The sequence below is a fragment of the Mustela nigripes genome, chromosome 6, assembly GCF_022355385.1.
Source record: "Mustela nigripes isolate SB6536 chromosome 6, MUSNIG.SB6536, whole genome shotgun sequence".
In the NCBI taxonomy this organism is placed as follows: domain Eukaryota; kingdom Metazoa; phylum Chordata; class Mammalia; order Carnivora; family Mustelidae; genus Mustela; species Mustela nigripes.
The window spans coordinates 8,868,355-8,883,770 of record NC_081562.1 but is presented as its reverse complement, the minus strand read 5'-3'; the positions used below and the strand labels follow the sequence as shown (position 1 = coordinate 8,883,770).

General features: G+C 59.3%; 1 protein-coding gene across 2 annotated transcripts in view; it reads left to right on the top strand.

The window, feature by feature from the left end:
- The first annotated feature begins 6,105 nt into the window (after window positions 1-6,105).
- MGAT3 (beta-1,4-mannosyl-glycoprotein 4-beta-N-acetylglucosaminyltransferase) overlaps window positions 6,106-15,416 on the top strand; it is a 30,894-nt gene continuing 21,583 nt past the window's right edge. The window contains exon 1 of one of the 2 annotated variants that reach the window (XM_059401974.1): window positions 6,106-6,256. The gene's annotated coding sequence lies outside the window, so the exon portion shown is untranslated. Of the gene's footprint in view, window positions 6,257-10,934; window positions 11,043-15,416 lie in introns of those variants that run through there. The other variant, XM_059401976.1, reaches the window with a different exon arrangement.

Below are 15,416 nucleotides of genomic sequence, written 5' to 3'. Positions count from 1 at the left end.
AGGAAGTTACCTGTAGGCTAGATGGTCAAAAGGGCTATGGAGAAGGAGCAGACAAAGGGATCAGGGAGCTGCACCCTAAGAGGTGCTGAGGCGGCGGGGGTGGGGGGGTGGGGGGGGTGGCGGCGCTGCATTTGCATTGAGACTCCAAAAAGGAGGAGCCGCTTGGATACCTGAGGGGGAAGAGAGGTCGGGATGGAGGAAACAGCCAGCGCATGGCAGTGACGAGCACGGGGACAGTGTGGAAGCACGGGGCGAGGGAAGAACCAACCTAGACCAGACAGGGACTTGAGACCCCCTGAAGCACTCTGACCTCATTTGGGCTGAGATGGGAGCCACAGCAGGATCTGAGCCAAGGAGGGAGGTGATCGGACTTGGGCCTTCCGGAGTCACACCAGCGGCTCTGTGGGAAGGGTCAGAAACAGGAACAGCGTGGGGAAGCTACTGCAGAGACAGAGGTCAGAGCCGTGGAGGGCTGACCGGAGTCCCCACTGAGGGAGAAACACCAAGGAATTGTGGGGGAGGGCCTGGCAGTCCTTTACCCGGGTCCCGAACCCTTTGAGAATCCAGTAACAAGCACAGACCCTCTCCCAGAGACCCATGCATGGGTGTGTGCATGTGCGCGCGCACACACACGTTCACACAAGCAAGTGCACGGTCACATCCAAGTGTGCCTGGACTAAACCCATGTTTATATGTGTGCATGTGTACGCCCACGTGCTTATGCATGCACATGCCATGCGACAGGGAATGTCAGGAGATTCCTGATTCCCTGTCTAATCCGTCCCTTCTACTTAACACGTGTGGAAACTGAGGCTTGTAGAGAGACTTGTCCAAGGTTAGCCAGGCAGCGGGACCCGAACTGGACAAACCTGGAGCCATTGGCGACCCCTGCCTTAGAGTCCTCTGTCTCCCAGCACTGTGCAGGGTGTCAGGGCAAACCCCATCGCATTCTTGAGTCCGAGAGGCTGGGCCGGGAGGCTGGGATCCTGAGCACTTCCTGTCTGGTATCCTGGCCTCCCTGTGGGGCCTTTCTGGAAGCACTTTGGCACAGGATGAGACGGGGTTTGCCCTGGAGGCTGGGATGGGTGGAATGAGCACTTAGAGATGGGCTGGCAGGCTGGGAAGGGCACTGTGGGTAGAGTCCCGGAGCAGCAAAGGCCTTGACATGGGAACTCTCCCAATGAGGCATGAGGAAGCCCTCTGGGAACCAGAAGTCACAGTGGTCTCTGGGGGAAGGGCACACCTGGGTTGGGTCTTGAAGAGTGAATAGACGATTTGCCAGAAAGACTAAGATGTGCCGGGGTGTGGGGCTGAGAAAGGTGGTTGAAGCAGCGTTTCCGTTTCCGAGGGCCGCCTCTGCTGTGCTCCTGGGAAAGGCTCATTCCTGAAGGAAGGGAGGGAGTGCAGGTGGGGGAGGGCAGGACGAGGCTGCCTGGTCTGGAGACTTCATCTGGCAGGGGAGAGAGAAGGGAACCCCGTTTATCGACTAGCCCTGCTGGGGCCCGTCTGCGCTCAGGCCATCCTCGAGCCCATTCTGCAGATGAAGATGCCAAAGGCTTGGAGCCAGTTCACAACGCCTGCGGCACCGCCGTGCTCCCCGCCTGCCAGGAGGAGCCTTGGCAGGGCTGGAGCTTGGCCCTGGGCAGGGGTCAGGGACTCCTCACCTCCCGGGACCCAGGTCCAGGAGGGAGGTGACCCAGGGAGGGAGGAATGTGGCTCCCAAGAGCCAGGCAGCTGCTGCAGGAAGGGATAACAGACCTAGCAATTGTTCACAGAGCCAAATCGGCTCCAGGTGAACGAGGGCTGCCCCAGCTGTAAGGTGACACCGCCTTGGGTTGGCTAATCTTGTATCTAGGCTGGGCTGCTTTCAGCTTCCTAGTTTGCTTAGCTTCCTGGTCAGGCCCAAGAGGAGGGGGTGGGGAAGGAAGGCCACCTACCAAGCCCCCTCACTCCCGCCCTCCCCAACATCCTCTCTGATGCTTAGAGATAGGACAAGAAGTGCATCAGGAGGGAGAGATTGGAAAGGTCTAGATTTCGGTAGTACCCGTGTGATGTTGGGCGGTGATGATTCCCATTTTACAGAGTAGGAAACCGAGGCCTAGGGCCTTGAAATGACCGGGACACCCAGAGGAGCTGGGGTAGTCAGTCACACCAGTGTTCAGCTTCTCCACCAGCCGAGCACCACTGTGTCCCAGACCTTTAAATGCGGGAGAAAAAACCGAGGCTTGTCTCCCCTCCTGGCCAGCTCTCTCAGATGTGGGCTCCCCGTGTTGGGAGGGTGAAGAGGTGGGGCCTGGTACACCGGCTCTGCCTGCAGCCGCTGTGTCTGATTGCACAAGTCGCTAGTTATCTCTGTGGAGCTGGGAGGGCAGGCTGGCCACACACAGCCCCCACCACTCTCTGAGACTGCCAGAGTGCGTCGGGCAGGCCAGGCGGAGACTTTGGTATGGCCCCACCAAGGCTGACTCCCTTGTGACCTCACCAGAAGCCTGGAATCTAGAAAGGTCAGGAGAACAAAGACGGAGCCGTGGGGGGAGGATGGAGCACAGTGCGTCAGAAGGAACAATCATTACCTTTTTTTTTTTTTTTAAAGATTTTATTTATTTGACAGAGATGACAAGTAGGCAGAGAGGCAGGCAGAGAGAGAGGAGGAAGCAGGCTCCCTGCTGAGCAGAGAGCCCGATGTGGGGCTGGATCCCAGGACCCTGGGATCATGACCTGAGCCGAAGGTAGAGTCTTGAACCCACTGAGCCACCCAGGAGCCCCAGTCATTACCTTTTTTAATGGCAGGTAATATGCACACTGATGGCATAAATCATTTTTTTTTCCCAGCAAATATTTATTGGGTGTCTCCTCTAGACCCAGTTAAGGGTGCTCAGGCGACCGTGGCTGGGCAGTGACTGTGCCAGCTAAGACAGTGGCAGGCCCTGAGGCAGGACTCTTACGTACAAGGACCCATTTCAGGCGCTTGAGGAGGGAGGCTTCCTTATCCCCACTTCATAGATGTCTAAACTGAGAGGCGAGCCACTTGCATGAAGACCCAGACCCAAGCCAGATCTCTCCAGTTCCTGAACCCTGTCCCCCAGCCCCACCTCCCGAACAGTGGGACCCTCCCCATGGATCCTTACCTTGCAGGGTCTGGAGGATCAAGGACAGAAGAAAACATTGGTCTCCTACCTTATTTTAAAAAAATTAAAAGGGGGGGACAAGCTATAAATGTAATGGATTGGTTTTTAGGTCACAACAAAATGGCTTCACATCAGATGAACTGCTTCCCCCTCCTCCCCACACACAAAAAAAAATATCATGAAGGAAAGTGGGTGGCTAGGGCCGGGGCTGGGAGCTTCCTTCCCACTGGACGTCTTTCAATAATTTTCAAATTTGTGCTGTGTGCAGCTATTATCTGTCCACCTAAATCAATTAAAAAATTTCAAGGGATGAAAAGGCGTATTTGTGGCTCAGGTCTTGGTCTGGACCTTCCTGGCTCCCAGCTTTGGGAGCCAGAGCTTGTCACGGGAAGAAAGAGTACACACTTGGTGAGAGACGAATGCTATCGGCTGCTCCCTGTGAGCACCCCAGCGTGGAGAGTGAATGAGCGTGTCCCGCAAAGCCGGGTTGGAGTCCAGGCTCTGGAGCCTCCCAGTCTTGTTACCTAGAGCACTCTTGGATGGGAGCTGTGAATGTGGAAGAATATGATACTTCATTCCCAGTGTGGCGCTAATGGGCCAGCTTGGAGGTTTCCAAGATGCCCAGAGCAAGCCAGACCTGAAATAGTACCTCTCTCATGGGCCAAAGGATGCCCAGGTATCCTGCAGGAGAGGCCAGGGGAGGAAGAGCTGATTCTCCCGGGGAAGTCAGGGGCAAGGAAGATGTCTCTTGTCTCTGAGATGGCCCTTTCCAGAGGACAGGAGTCCCCAGGCAGAGGCACAGGGAGAGGCAGGAGAGACGGAGGTAAGCCTGTGTGAACTGTAGTGAGGGTTCCCCTGGGAACCTTTTCTATAGTGGTTAGAGAAGGGCAGAGAGTCAGCTGGAGGAGCAGGTAAGGAAGAGCATGCTGACATTCCGGGGTAGAATAGGTGGGATTTGCAGGGAATGACAGGATACCTGAAGCAAGTGAGTCATAAGGATGTTACAGAGGGTTCAGGGATGTGCTTAGAGTGATGCCAGCTGGGAATGATTTTTACATTTTCAGATGATTAGGTAAAAAAAACAAAACGAAAGAAGAATAAGGTTCCACACACAGGAAAATTATATAAAATTCACACTTTAGTGTCCATAAATAAAGTTTTATCGGAACACAGCCATGCTCATTCCTTCGCATATTGTCTGTGGCTGATTTTATGCTATAGTGACAGAACTGAGTAGTTTGAGACGTAAACCCTACAGGCAGCAAAGCCTAAAATACCGACTAGCTGGCCTTCCGCAAAATAATTTGCCTACTCTTGGCTTAGAGGGAGTCTCCATGGATAGGAGCGGTGCGGATGAGGCTGGAGAAGAGACAGAGCCAAGCCACCAGGGCCTCCTGCTCTGCGTAGTCACTGAGCTTAAGCTGAGGGCAAGTGGGAGCTACTGAGGAGGAGTCAGGGGGGAGAGTGTCCAGCGCAGATCAGCGTTGGAGAAGGGTCACTAACTGTTTTTCAAAGATAGATGAAGGTGGGCAGGGGACATCTGGAGGCAGAAGCCCAGCCAGAGGCAGCTCCACAAAGGCCTAGCAAAAGCCAGTGGGACACCTCCCCCTCCCCCGTTTGAGGGCCTTTGCGGGAACCTAGCCTTGAGGGGTCTTCTGCCCTTCCCATGCACCTTCGTCTATAGTTTAGAGCCGTGCTCCCTGTATACCCAGAGTCCCCCGCGCACGGGGCGGAAGCGACTGCCTCACCCAGGAGTCCCGGAGCGGAAGTAACTGCCAGAAGGGCGGGAAGCACGTGAAGGCCACCTCGGAGCCCGAAGCAGGACCATGAGGAGCCAGGGTATAAAGTGGTGGGCACTCGGAGAGCCGCTGGTGGCCCGATGGCAAGAGAGGAGGCTCAAGAGGTAGGCAGGGAATGGACCTTGCGGCCTTGAGTACCTGCTTAATTGTGTGGGGGAGGGGAGGCCTACACCCAGGAGCCCCAGGAGTTGAGTCACGGAGCTGGGCCTGGGAGAGCGCTCCGTGGTCTGGCATACACATACAGGGACCAGTCCAGGAGTGGGTCGGAAGGATACAGGCAGACAAACGCCCGTGGACCCCTGGCCACCCAGGCAGACACACAGCTCTGTGTAGACTCGGTCTAAGGCCTAACACTGTGCATGCACCACAACGGAAGACCAGGCCTCTGCACCCCATCCGAGATGGGTAGAGAAATAAGCAGAGCTCCCCGGAGTCACGCCCGCACACGGGCTCTAGAGGCCCCTCCGCACGGTCACAGATCTGTGCACACAATCACGGCCCAGGTCCACGCAGGCACGGCCACCGATCCACGCACACACCGTAACGCAGATGTGCACGCAGGCACTCCCGGGAACTGTAGGTCACCCAGTCCCATATGCACACTGCAAAACACAGACGCACACATCCGCGCACGCACAGAACCGGACACGCAGACCCGTGCGCACACGAGACAGACACGCTCTCTGACCCGCCCCGCCTCCCATCGCACACACAACCGCCCAGGACGCACCGGGCCGTGGGCCGGCGCACGCACGGTCACAGGCAGGGGCGCGCACACAGACACAGACACACAGACACACACACTTGGTCTAACGCGCGGGAGGCGCGGAGCGGCGGCGGCGGGAGACTGCGGCCCGAGGCGCCCCGGCCCAGCGCGGCGCGGCGCGGCGAGCGGAGCGCGGCCGGCGGCGGAGGGGAGGGGGCTCCGGTGGGGGCGGGGCGGGGGCCGGAGCCGCCGAGCTGGGCGGGAGCCGGCACCTCTGCGCGCCGCTCTCTGGCCTCGCCTCCGCACCCCCTACCCGCGCGCCTCCCGGGGGGCCCTCCCCCGCGCCGGTCCGCTCGCCGGTCCCCAGCGGCGGCCCCGGGGTGCAGCCAGGCGGCCGCGCCGAGCCCGCGGGACGGGGTGGAGGTGGGGGCGGGGGGCGGGGATCGGGGCCGGGCCGGGGCCGCGCCGCCCGCGATGCCGGGCGCCCGCCGCAGCCGCCGCCGGAGCCCGGGATGGGGCGAGAGGCTGCGGCGGACGCCAGCATCTCCCCGCCGGGGGCCCCGGGGGCCGCGGAGCCGCCGCCGCCGCTGCTGCCGCCGCTGCTGAGACCCAGCGGGCGATGGGTGAGTTGACCCTGGCGTCCCGGGGACCCGCGCCGCAGCCCCGCCATCCCCGCACTCCCGGCCCTCCGCCTCCATCTCCGCGCCGCCGCCTCCGCACTCGCGGCGCCCCCCCCCGTCACGGCTCCCACGGCCCCCTCCCTGAGTGTGACCCGGGGGCGGGAGCAACGGGCCGGGGGGTTGGGGGGGCCCCCGAGATAGGGGGCGGGATGCCGGGCAGGCTACTCGGCTCCTGCTCCGGCGCCCCCTCCCCCAACCCGGCTGCTCCGCGGAGCTTTCCCCGGCCCGGGAGGGCAAAGCCTCATCTCTCTGATCCCCTCCCCCGGCCTGGGCGGGGGGCGTCCCCGAGGCGCGGGACTCGAGCAGCGCTTTGTGCGCGGTGCCCCCACCCCCCAAACCTCCGGCGCCGCACAGGGCTGGGGGCAGGAGGCCTCAGCGCCCACCTCCCCCACCCCCCGACCCCTGGCTGCTGCGGCGGAGGCCCAGGCGCGGTCCCGGAGCAGGGCGGGTGCGGGGGCTGGGACTGGGGCTGCTCGTGGCGACCAGGCGGAGTGGGGAGAGCACCCCCGGTTCTTTTGTCGTGGCGGGGGGGCTCCCGCTCTTTGCACGGCACTGCCCAGGGCGGGGGAGGGAACCTGGCTGGGGGAGGGCGCTATAAATATCTGCAAATAGTGAGTTCTGGAACCGGGGGTGGGGAGGGGAGCGCGCTTGGGTGTAAGTGGGAATGGCGGTGCCTGAGCCAGGGTGCCATGAGAAGCAGGGAAGCAGAGATGGGTCTCGGCCAGCCCTGGTGGCCTGAGGTCAGGTGACTCTCCCAGCTCTGGAAGACTCCCTAGAAGGGATGTGGGCAGGAATACTACTCTAGAGAGACCCCTCCATGGCCCCCCAGCACTGGCACTGCCCCCATCCCGATGGTACTCCTCCTCGCTCCTGGGACCCCCATCCAGAGCTGCGGATGGGAAGTTGTGGGATCCCGGTGCCCCATCTCCCAGAGCAGTTACTAAATACCCAGGCAGGGGGGGTCTCTGAGGGCTAAGGAGAGAGGCACAGGGTCCTCTGAAAGTTTGAAAGAGGTGCTGTGAGCCCAAGGAGGAGAGAGAACTTGCTGGAAGAGTTGGCTTGCTCAGGAGAGGAGGGAAGGGCACTTGAGGTAGAGGGAATGGCAGAAGGAGGCTCTGAGCTGTGAGTGCCTGGTATCTGTGGAGAGTTGGAAGGGGCTGGAGGGGGCTTCGGGTCAAGCAGGGCCAGGAAGGAGACCCAGATGCGGGGTGAGACTTGGGGCCCTCCCAGGGAGCTGGCGCTAGCTCCTGAGGACGGTGGGGACCGGCTAGGGCTGGGAGTGCTGCCATCTATCTGGCTGGGCACCCCCTCCGGAGTCTGCCCAATGCTCCTGTTGTGGTCAGGGCTGCCTGACCCACATCTGGGATCCCTCTTACTGTGGTGGCTGTGCCACCACGAGCAAGTCTGCTTTCTGAGGCTCAGTTTCCATATCTGTCAAATGGGGAGAGTCTACCACACGGTCGCGGAGAGGTCTGGATGAGATGATGGGTTTAGGGTGCCCGGCACCTGAGAAATAGTCGGGAAATTTCTGTCTGCTGTGTCAGGATGATTACCTGGGACACTGATGTGGTGGCCCACTAGTGGGCCAGGCTCCCTTCCCTGGCTCACCTCGTCCCAAGTGGTCTGAAGCTCATGTGGGGCTGGAGGTGACGGGGAAAGCCAAGGGCTGGGGGAGTCACATGTCCCCGTCCTCACGTTATTCTGGGAGAAGAGAGGAGCAGTGGGCAGTGGTTGGAGCCGGGTGGTCTGCATTGACAGCCTGTTTATCCTCACGGGCACCTTAGCCAAGGCATCCAGCAGACCCTGCTGTGTTCCCCAAGGCCAAAGCCTCTTTGTTCTCTGTGCTGCAGTCCTTCTGCTAGCCAGCTCTAGCCCTGCACGGGGGACCAGGTCCCTTCTAGAAGGTTCTCCAGACATTAAGACCAGCAAACACAGTGATCTCCTGTGAGGGGCACTGTCGTGGTCAGCCAGGTGGAGACCTTAGCCCCAGGAGAATGGATTCTAGTTGAGCAGCAAATCTTCTTGGGCGTCCATGATCTTGCCTAGCCCCGTGCTGGCTGCTTAGGGACAGAGAGAGGGTGACAGTGGGAGGGTCAGGTGCAGCATTTAAAAGCATGGATTTCAGATCCAGTGGTCCAGGTTCAAATCCCAACTCTGTTGCTTCTTCCTGGGCAGCTGGGGACTAGTGAACTTGGCCTCTCTGGGCCTCAGTTTCCTTGCCTCTAAAATGGGAATGATGCGTAGTATTGCTATTTGAACTGCTTGGTTCTGTTTCTAGTGAGCATTCACGCCCCCTCTTTCAGAATAAATCTCCTGGTTCACCCCTGCCTCCTTGGAGACGACGCAGCCTGCCTCACTAGATCAGGGGTTTACATCGCTGTTGTCTTCCTTTGCTGTCTGTGAGTCTGTGTAGGCAGAGGCCTGCCTTTCCATGTCCATTGCTGGGGCCAGGGACAGTGGTGTGCTGGCAGCGAGTCTCTGGGAGAAGGTCCTTGATGAACACCGATGGCAGGTTTCTGTGGTGTCAGTCTTCCAGCAAGGCCACTTTGAAGCTGTACCAACAGCTTACTCATGTCACAGTGGGCCCTGGTACATGTCAGCTTCAGCACCCAGGCATTCAGTGGGTGCTTAATAAATGGCAGTTGAATGAGGAGACTATTGGTCAGGTAGACTTGGGGAGCTGCTGGGCCATAATTTAGCTGGGAGGAAGGGAGGGGAGGAGGTTGGATAGGATGAGGGCATATCAGAGGGCAGGAGCAGAGATCCCTCTGAGCCAAATAAGTTCAAATAAGTGAGATGCAGGGCAGCGGGAAGGAAGGCTGGTGCCCTTCCTGGGAGCCTCCACTCCTCTGACCCTGTCTCACTCCTTCTCTAGCCTTCCCTTGATCTTGGCCTGGTTTGGGCTGTCTGCACAGAATGACCCAGCTAGATCCCAAGTTTCAGCCTGGCCGAGCTCTGAGATGTGGTCCAGATGGGCCACAAATGTCCAGTTCTGTTCCCTTGCTTATGCTGTTTCCTCTGCCTGAATGTCTGTTCCCCCCCACCTCTTCCAGTGTCCTCTGAAACACTGTCACCCTTCAAAAGCCGCCTCCGTGGTGTCAGCCCTCCCCAGATCAGTCCCTTCTTCTCCTTCTGCCGTCACACCCAGCCTTACAGCCCCTCTCAGGCACGCTGCCTGCCCATCAGAACACTGACACCTCTCATTTATTGCATCTTCACTACAGCCCATGACGGAGGTACCGTGATCATCCCCTTGGCTGATGGGGAAACTGAGGCACAGGGTCTTGTTAGGGATGATCCATCCTCTCCGCCCGAGCTGAGCGTCTGTTGTGCAGGGAAACCCCTTGCTGCGGGCTGGCAGAGAACCACATCTGTCTTGTTCATGTGTGTGCTATTTCGTGTGGGGCTAGGCTGTGAATTCCGTGTCGTATAGGAACTCGAATGAATGAATGATTAAGTGAATTAGTGAGAGTCAGCTCCAGGGAGTGCCTCTGTTCTTCTCCCCATCTTTCCCCCTTTTCGTTCCCATTAGGGGAGACTAGCCCTCAGGAGGGTGGCCTCAGACCACAGAGGGATGGTCCCAGGGACCTCCTTATCCACTCCGTGTGGAAGGGGAAGTGAGGCCCCGGGTGGGGCCGGAAGTAGGTGCGGTGGAAGGCTTGCGGACCATCCTGCTGTGGTCTAGAACAGGGGCACATGGGGGCCCCATGGCCCTGCCGGGAATCCAGGAAGTGAACAGGGTCCCAAAATACTTTTTCTTACACCGCCTCAAGTGGAAAGTACCCTGTGGGCTCACTTGATTTTCATCTTTTCTGTACAAATAAAATGGGAACAATGGGAATCATTCACGGACCTCATCACTCCGTTGTTTTACGAATTTAGAACTTACTTGGCTCAAGACTGTGGTTCCCACTGAAGTAGGAATCCCCAGGGAGGGTCAGCGTGAGGGCCAGGACAGGAGGCCAGAGCCCTGCTGCCACCCGGGCCTCCTCCGAGTCTGCCTTCCATCTGCCCTCTCTGGGCAGGCTGGGAACTTCCCAGAAGGAGCAGCACAGATGGGGGTCTGAGCAAGGGAGGGCCGCCAGAGACAGGCTCCAGGATTCTGGTTGACAGAGACCTGTGATGGATGACTTCCCAGGCTGTTCCCACCCCACCTTGACCTCTGAGTCATGATCATTTGCTGCTATTTCTCGAGCACTTACTATGTGCTGGGCATGGGGCCAAGCCCTTTGCATGATCCCAGCGACGCCTCCTAACTTCCCTCGAAGTAGGTACTATTATTATCCCCATTTGGCAGTTTGAGGGTGCCTGGGGCCCGGGGCTCAGGGCCAGGCCAGGCCAGGGCAGGGCTGGGATCGTATCCAGGACCCCAGCCCCTGATGGGGCTCTGAGTCTAGGCCCCTAAGTCACTTCTCTGAGAATGGCTTCTGCAGTGACTTCTAGCCTAGACCCCCTTGCCCTCAACCTGGAGCCTGGGACCCTGCCCCTGCCCCCCCGACCTGTGTTCTCTACCTCTGCTCCCTTCCACCCTGACCCAACTCTGCACCCACCACACTGACCCCCACCACACCCTTTTTTCCAGACACCTGCTGCTGCTGTTTCCTTCTGGAAACGGGTCCCAGCTGGCCTGTGGACCCCACGTAGCTTGCTTAACACCCTCGACAAATCACTCCTGGCCCCACTCTGGCTACACCAGGCCTGGCACACAGCCTGGGTGGAATCATGGTGGGTGAGTGATGGTGGCCAGGGGAGGCGGAACAGGGAGGGCTGCCGATGGCTGGGCAGAGCTGGGCTTCCAGGCTGGGCTACACAGGCAGCTGTGTAGCTGGGGGCTGGCCCCTTGCCTGACATGGAAAAGGCATTTGATACATATTTCTTAAGTATTTGTTGAATGGTGATAGTGAGAGAGGCGGGTGCAGGCCCCTTCCGGAAGCTGCACAGATTGGTGGGTTTGGGAGAAAGACTGAGGGCGGGGGCGCCTTCCCAGCCATCTCCTTGGGCTGTGATCGTGAGTGGTTGGGGTTTGGGGCTCATTGACGGCTCGAACGGGAGCGAGATGCTGGTGCTTTCTTGCGTGATTTCATTGCCGTTATCACAGGAACCGTGGGCTGTGGGGCTCAAGTAATCCTCATTGCATTCTAGGGAAACTGAGGCCTAGACAAGGCGGGCAGCTTGCTGGGCTCACGGCCAGGAGGTGGTTCTGCCGTCCGGAGCCTTGCCCCTTGGCCGGAAGAAGCAGCAACTGTGCCGCTCTCTGTAGTGTCCAAACCACCCTTCATGTCACCCCAGTCGGTTCCAGCAGGGTCGGATGGAGGCTTAGCGCTGGGTTTTCAACTGTGCCCATATCAGGGAGTCAGAAGACCTGCCCCCGAGGGGCTTTCTGCATCTCTAAGGGGTAGTGGTGGGAAGAGAGCCCTCCTCTGGGCCAGAGGCAGAGAGAAACAAAGAGGCGAGCTGGGGGCTCTGGCACAGAGTAGGTGCTCAGGAGCCCTTTTGGTCAGAGGAGGCGGAGCCAAGCCTTTGGTCCCATCTGGTCCTTGGAACAGCCCCCAATGGGCTTCATTCTTTGAACCGAGACCCACAGAGCGTGGTTGACTGGCTCAAGGTCACACCTGCCACACCCAAGGTGAAGAGCAGAATGTTGAGGCTCCACCAGGGGTGGGAGGTCTGGGCGCTGGGCAGGCAGAGTCTGGCTGTGCAGGAGGAACTGGCCCCAAAGGGCCGGCGGGCAAACCCCTCACAGGGGTGTCGAGGGCAGCCACTGGGGCCCTGGCATGTCATCAGAAATGTTTGGAGCCACACCTGGGTATGGGCAGTGGCCTTGTACCTGCCGCTGGGGGGCAGGTAATGGAATCTGTAGTGCCTCCGCCTCCAGGCACTGGCCCACGCACAGAGACTGGAAGTCCAGGTGCTGGCTTTCATGGCCTTTGCAGACTCTTTCCCTCCGGAAGGGCCCTACCCCCCTCTCCTGGCAGGTGCTGGCTCATCCTTGAGAGACTAACCCCCTGCCACACCAGGAAGCCCTGCTTGACCCCCAACCTCAAGGCCGAGGCTGATCCTCCCTGCCAGGATTTCCCTCTGTCTGCTCCAGGGGATGCCGAGAACCCCGAGGGCTGGGCAGGTTTGCCAAGGGCCTGGTTCCAGTGTAGGGCCTTGTCGGAGACGCCGGTGGAGTAGACAGAAAGAAGGTGCAGCCCAGCTCAGGAGACTGTCAGTTCAGTCGAGAGAGGGGACCAGGCTGGGGAACCTTGAGGCCCTGTAGCCAGCCAAACACGCCAATTTCACAAAGGGAACATTGGAGGCCCTGAGGTGCTTGGAATGACCTGAGTACCACGCAAGAGCGGCTGAGAGTCGCTTTGTGGCTTGGAGGAGAGCCCGCAGCTGTACGGCCGCACCCCTCCCCCTCTCCTTTCCCAAGCTGGAGCGCCTCTCTACAGGTTCCAGGTCAGGTCTTGCAGGGGGACTGCTGGGAAGAAGCCCAGGAGAGCACAGTCCCCAGGGCTCAGGTCTGCACTTGGCCCTCCCATGTGGAGGGCAAAGCTTCTTAGAGGAAATGCTTGGTGTCTAAAAGCTGGCAGGAAATCCACATGGATGGTTCATTCCAGCAAAAAGATGTGCAGGAAAAAAAAGTCTGGGAGGGACACCTGGGTGGCTCAGTTGGTTGAGCAGCTGCCTTCGGCTCGGGTCATGATCCCAGCGTCCTGGGGTCGAGTCCCACATCGGGCTCCTTGCTCTGCAGGGAGCCTGCTTCTCCCTCTGACTCTGCCTGCCACTCTGCCTGTGCTCGCTCTTGCTCTCTCTCTCTCTCTGACAAATAAATAAATAAAATCTTTAAAAAAAAAAAAAGTCTGGGAGAACTTATGCCAAGGGGCTAGCGCAGGGGATGGTAGGACAGTGGCTCATAGGGTCCTGTTGCTTTCGCTGTGATTTTTCAATTCTCTAGGACATGTGCGACAGCTTTATCATCAGAAAGAAACGCAGCTATAATCTAAAGAAGAGCGGTCTAAGAAAAGGTGCCCTGAGAACAGCCCCAGTTCCCCATTTGTTTGATGGTGGGGTCACTACCCGTGGGTGGCTTCCAGGGGGACCAGTGGGAGCTGCCTGGTCCCAGGCCCATCCCCGGAACAGGTGCATCTGTGACTGACAGCTTGTGTTTCTCTCATCCTTGCAAATGGGGTCAGTGAGAGTCCTGGCGTGGGGCTGCTGGCATGTGGCACCCCGAAAATCCCGTTCAGACCTCTGACCTTCCTGCGTTGCCTCAGGGCCCTGGCCTTCCCACCTCCATCGGGAGAGCCTGCCCACCGCACCCCCCCAGGTGCTGCCATCCACCTCTCCCAGCCAGAGATGGCCCCGGGGCTGTTTGTGTCACCACAGTCCCAGGTGCCCAGTGGGGGTGTTGATAACCGTTGACCCGCGTCCTTACTGTCTCCTGCCCCGAAGCGCCTTTCCAGGGGTCCTCCTGCAACACGGTCAAGTTCTGCCTGGTGGAAATGGTATTTGTCCTCACAGCCAAGCCCCGATCCTGGGTGAGGATGCAGTCTCGGTCTCCCCCAGGCCCCCCTGCCCCTGTGCTCGGTACAGAGCTCTCATTCATTCGTTCGGCCGCTGTCCAGCAAGTGCCCGGGGCCCAGGCTAGGTGCCGGGGGCACGGATCAGCAGACTTCGGGGTGTGACCGTGTGTGTGTGTCTTTGTGCGTGGGTTTTGTGCACGTCCCTTGCCCCTCCCCACAGTAAGAGCAGCTCCGTCCTTTACGACCTCTGTTCCGGGTCGCCCTGCTAATTTATTCAGCAATGAATTAGACCCGCTAAAAGGAGGTTCCAGGCCCTGACCCCAAAGAAACGTAACCCAAGGTTTCTGTCCTTGGGAAGTGCCGTCTTGGGGGCCGTTGCAGTGCAGACTGGTGAGGGCCCAGGCCAGCACTAGGGGTGGTCAGAAGCATCATCCTGGAGAGACGGGAAGGCACAGTGGGGAAGGGCATCCCGCCCGGCTGCGGGTGTGCACTCTGATCCCCCGCAGCCCTGGGGTCCTGGGCCTGGGAACACCGTGCTGGCCCTCCTTGCTGCTCTCATGGCTCTAAAGCAGGCCTAAGGGGCAACAGAGCTGGAGCACGTGCTCCGGGGCTGTGAGTCCTCCTGCAGGGCGGCTGGGAGGGAATACAGGGCCCTGGAAAGGAAGCACGTTGACTAGAAGATACAAGACAGAGCCCGCTGGCAGGCAGGAGGACCTGGGCTGCAGAACTTTCTGAAGGAGAACCTGGGGACCAGACCCTAGAACATAGCACCCCTCGATTCAGCCCAGAGAAGCCGGGTCATGGAACTCAGACCGAGCAGCAGACCTAGAATGCGGCCCTACCCACTGATGGCAGCTGGCAGCTGGAGGATCCACTCCCGCAGTGGTCAGTGGGGAAACTGAGGTGGTCCAGGGATCAGGAGGTTCTGGAGCCTGGGGGAGCGTCGGTGCACATGCTGATGGTCTCTGCTGAGCTGGGTCCTCCCCAGGGTTTGCTGCTGCCTGACCTTGGGCAAGTCCTGTCTCTTCTCCAAGCCTCAGTTTCCCCATCTGTGAGATGGCTGTGTGACAGTGAGATGAGATGGGACAGGTCACTTGGGAAGGGGGTGCTGCTCTTGGTGCACAGGCTCCCCTGCGCGGTTTGTGGCATGGTGTGGCTGAAGCCAGGACCCTGGCCACCCGCCTCCTGGAGTCACCTGTCCCTTATGGCGATGGTCTGCTCACGGCCATTGCTCCTTCTCCTTCCCCACACTCAGTGGGACCTTTGGGAACTTGCTGCCTTTCTTGGGATGGTCTCTGGATCTAGCAGATGGGAAGGACCGAGTGATTAAAGGAGCAAGAACAGATTGGTGGCTCCGTATTAAGGAGCAGACGCCTGGTGCCTGCAGCCCTGCATGGTGTCCCCTACCATTTGGTGGGGGCCTCCTGAGTGTCCCTGGTCAGGCCCTGACCCGAGGCAGCTATGGCCCCTCCTAGGCAGGGATGGGCTAAGATTAATTGGGGAGGAAAAAGAAAAAGAAAAGGCTTATTGTTCCAGTTTCACAGGGGCTCCCCAGGTGTCCAGTATGGCAGAGTGAACCAGCTGTGCACCTG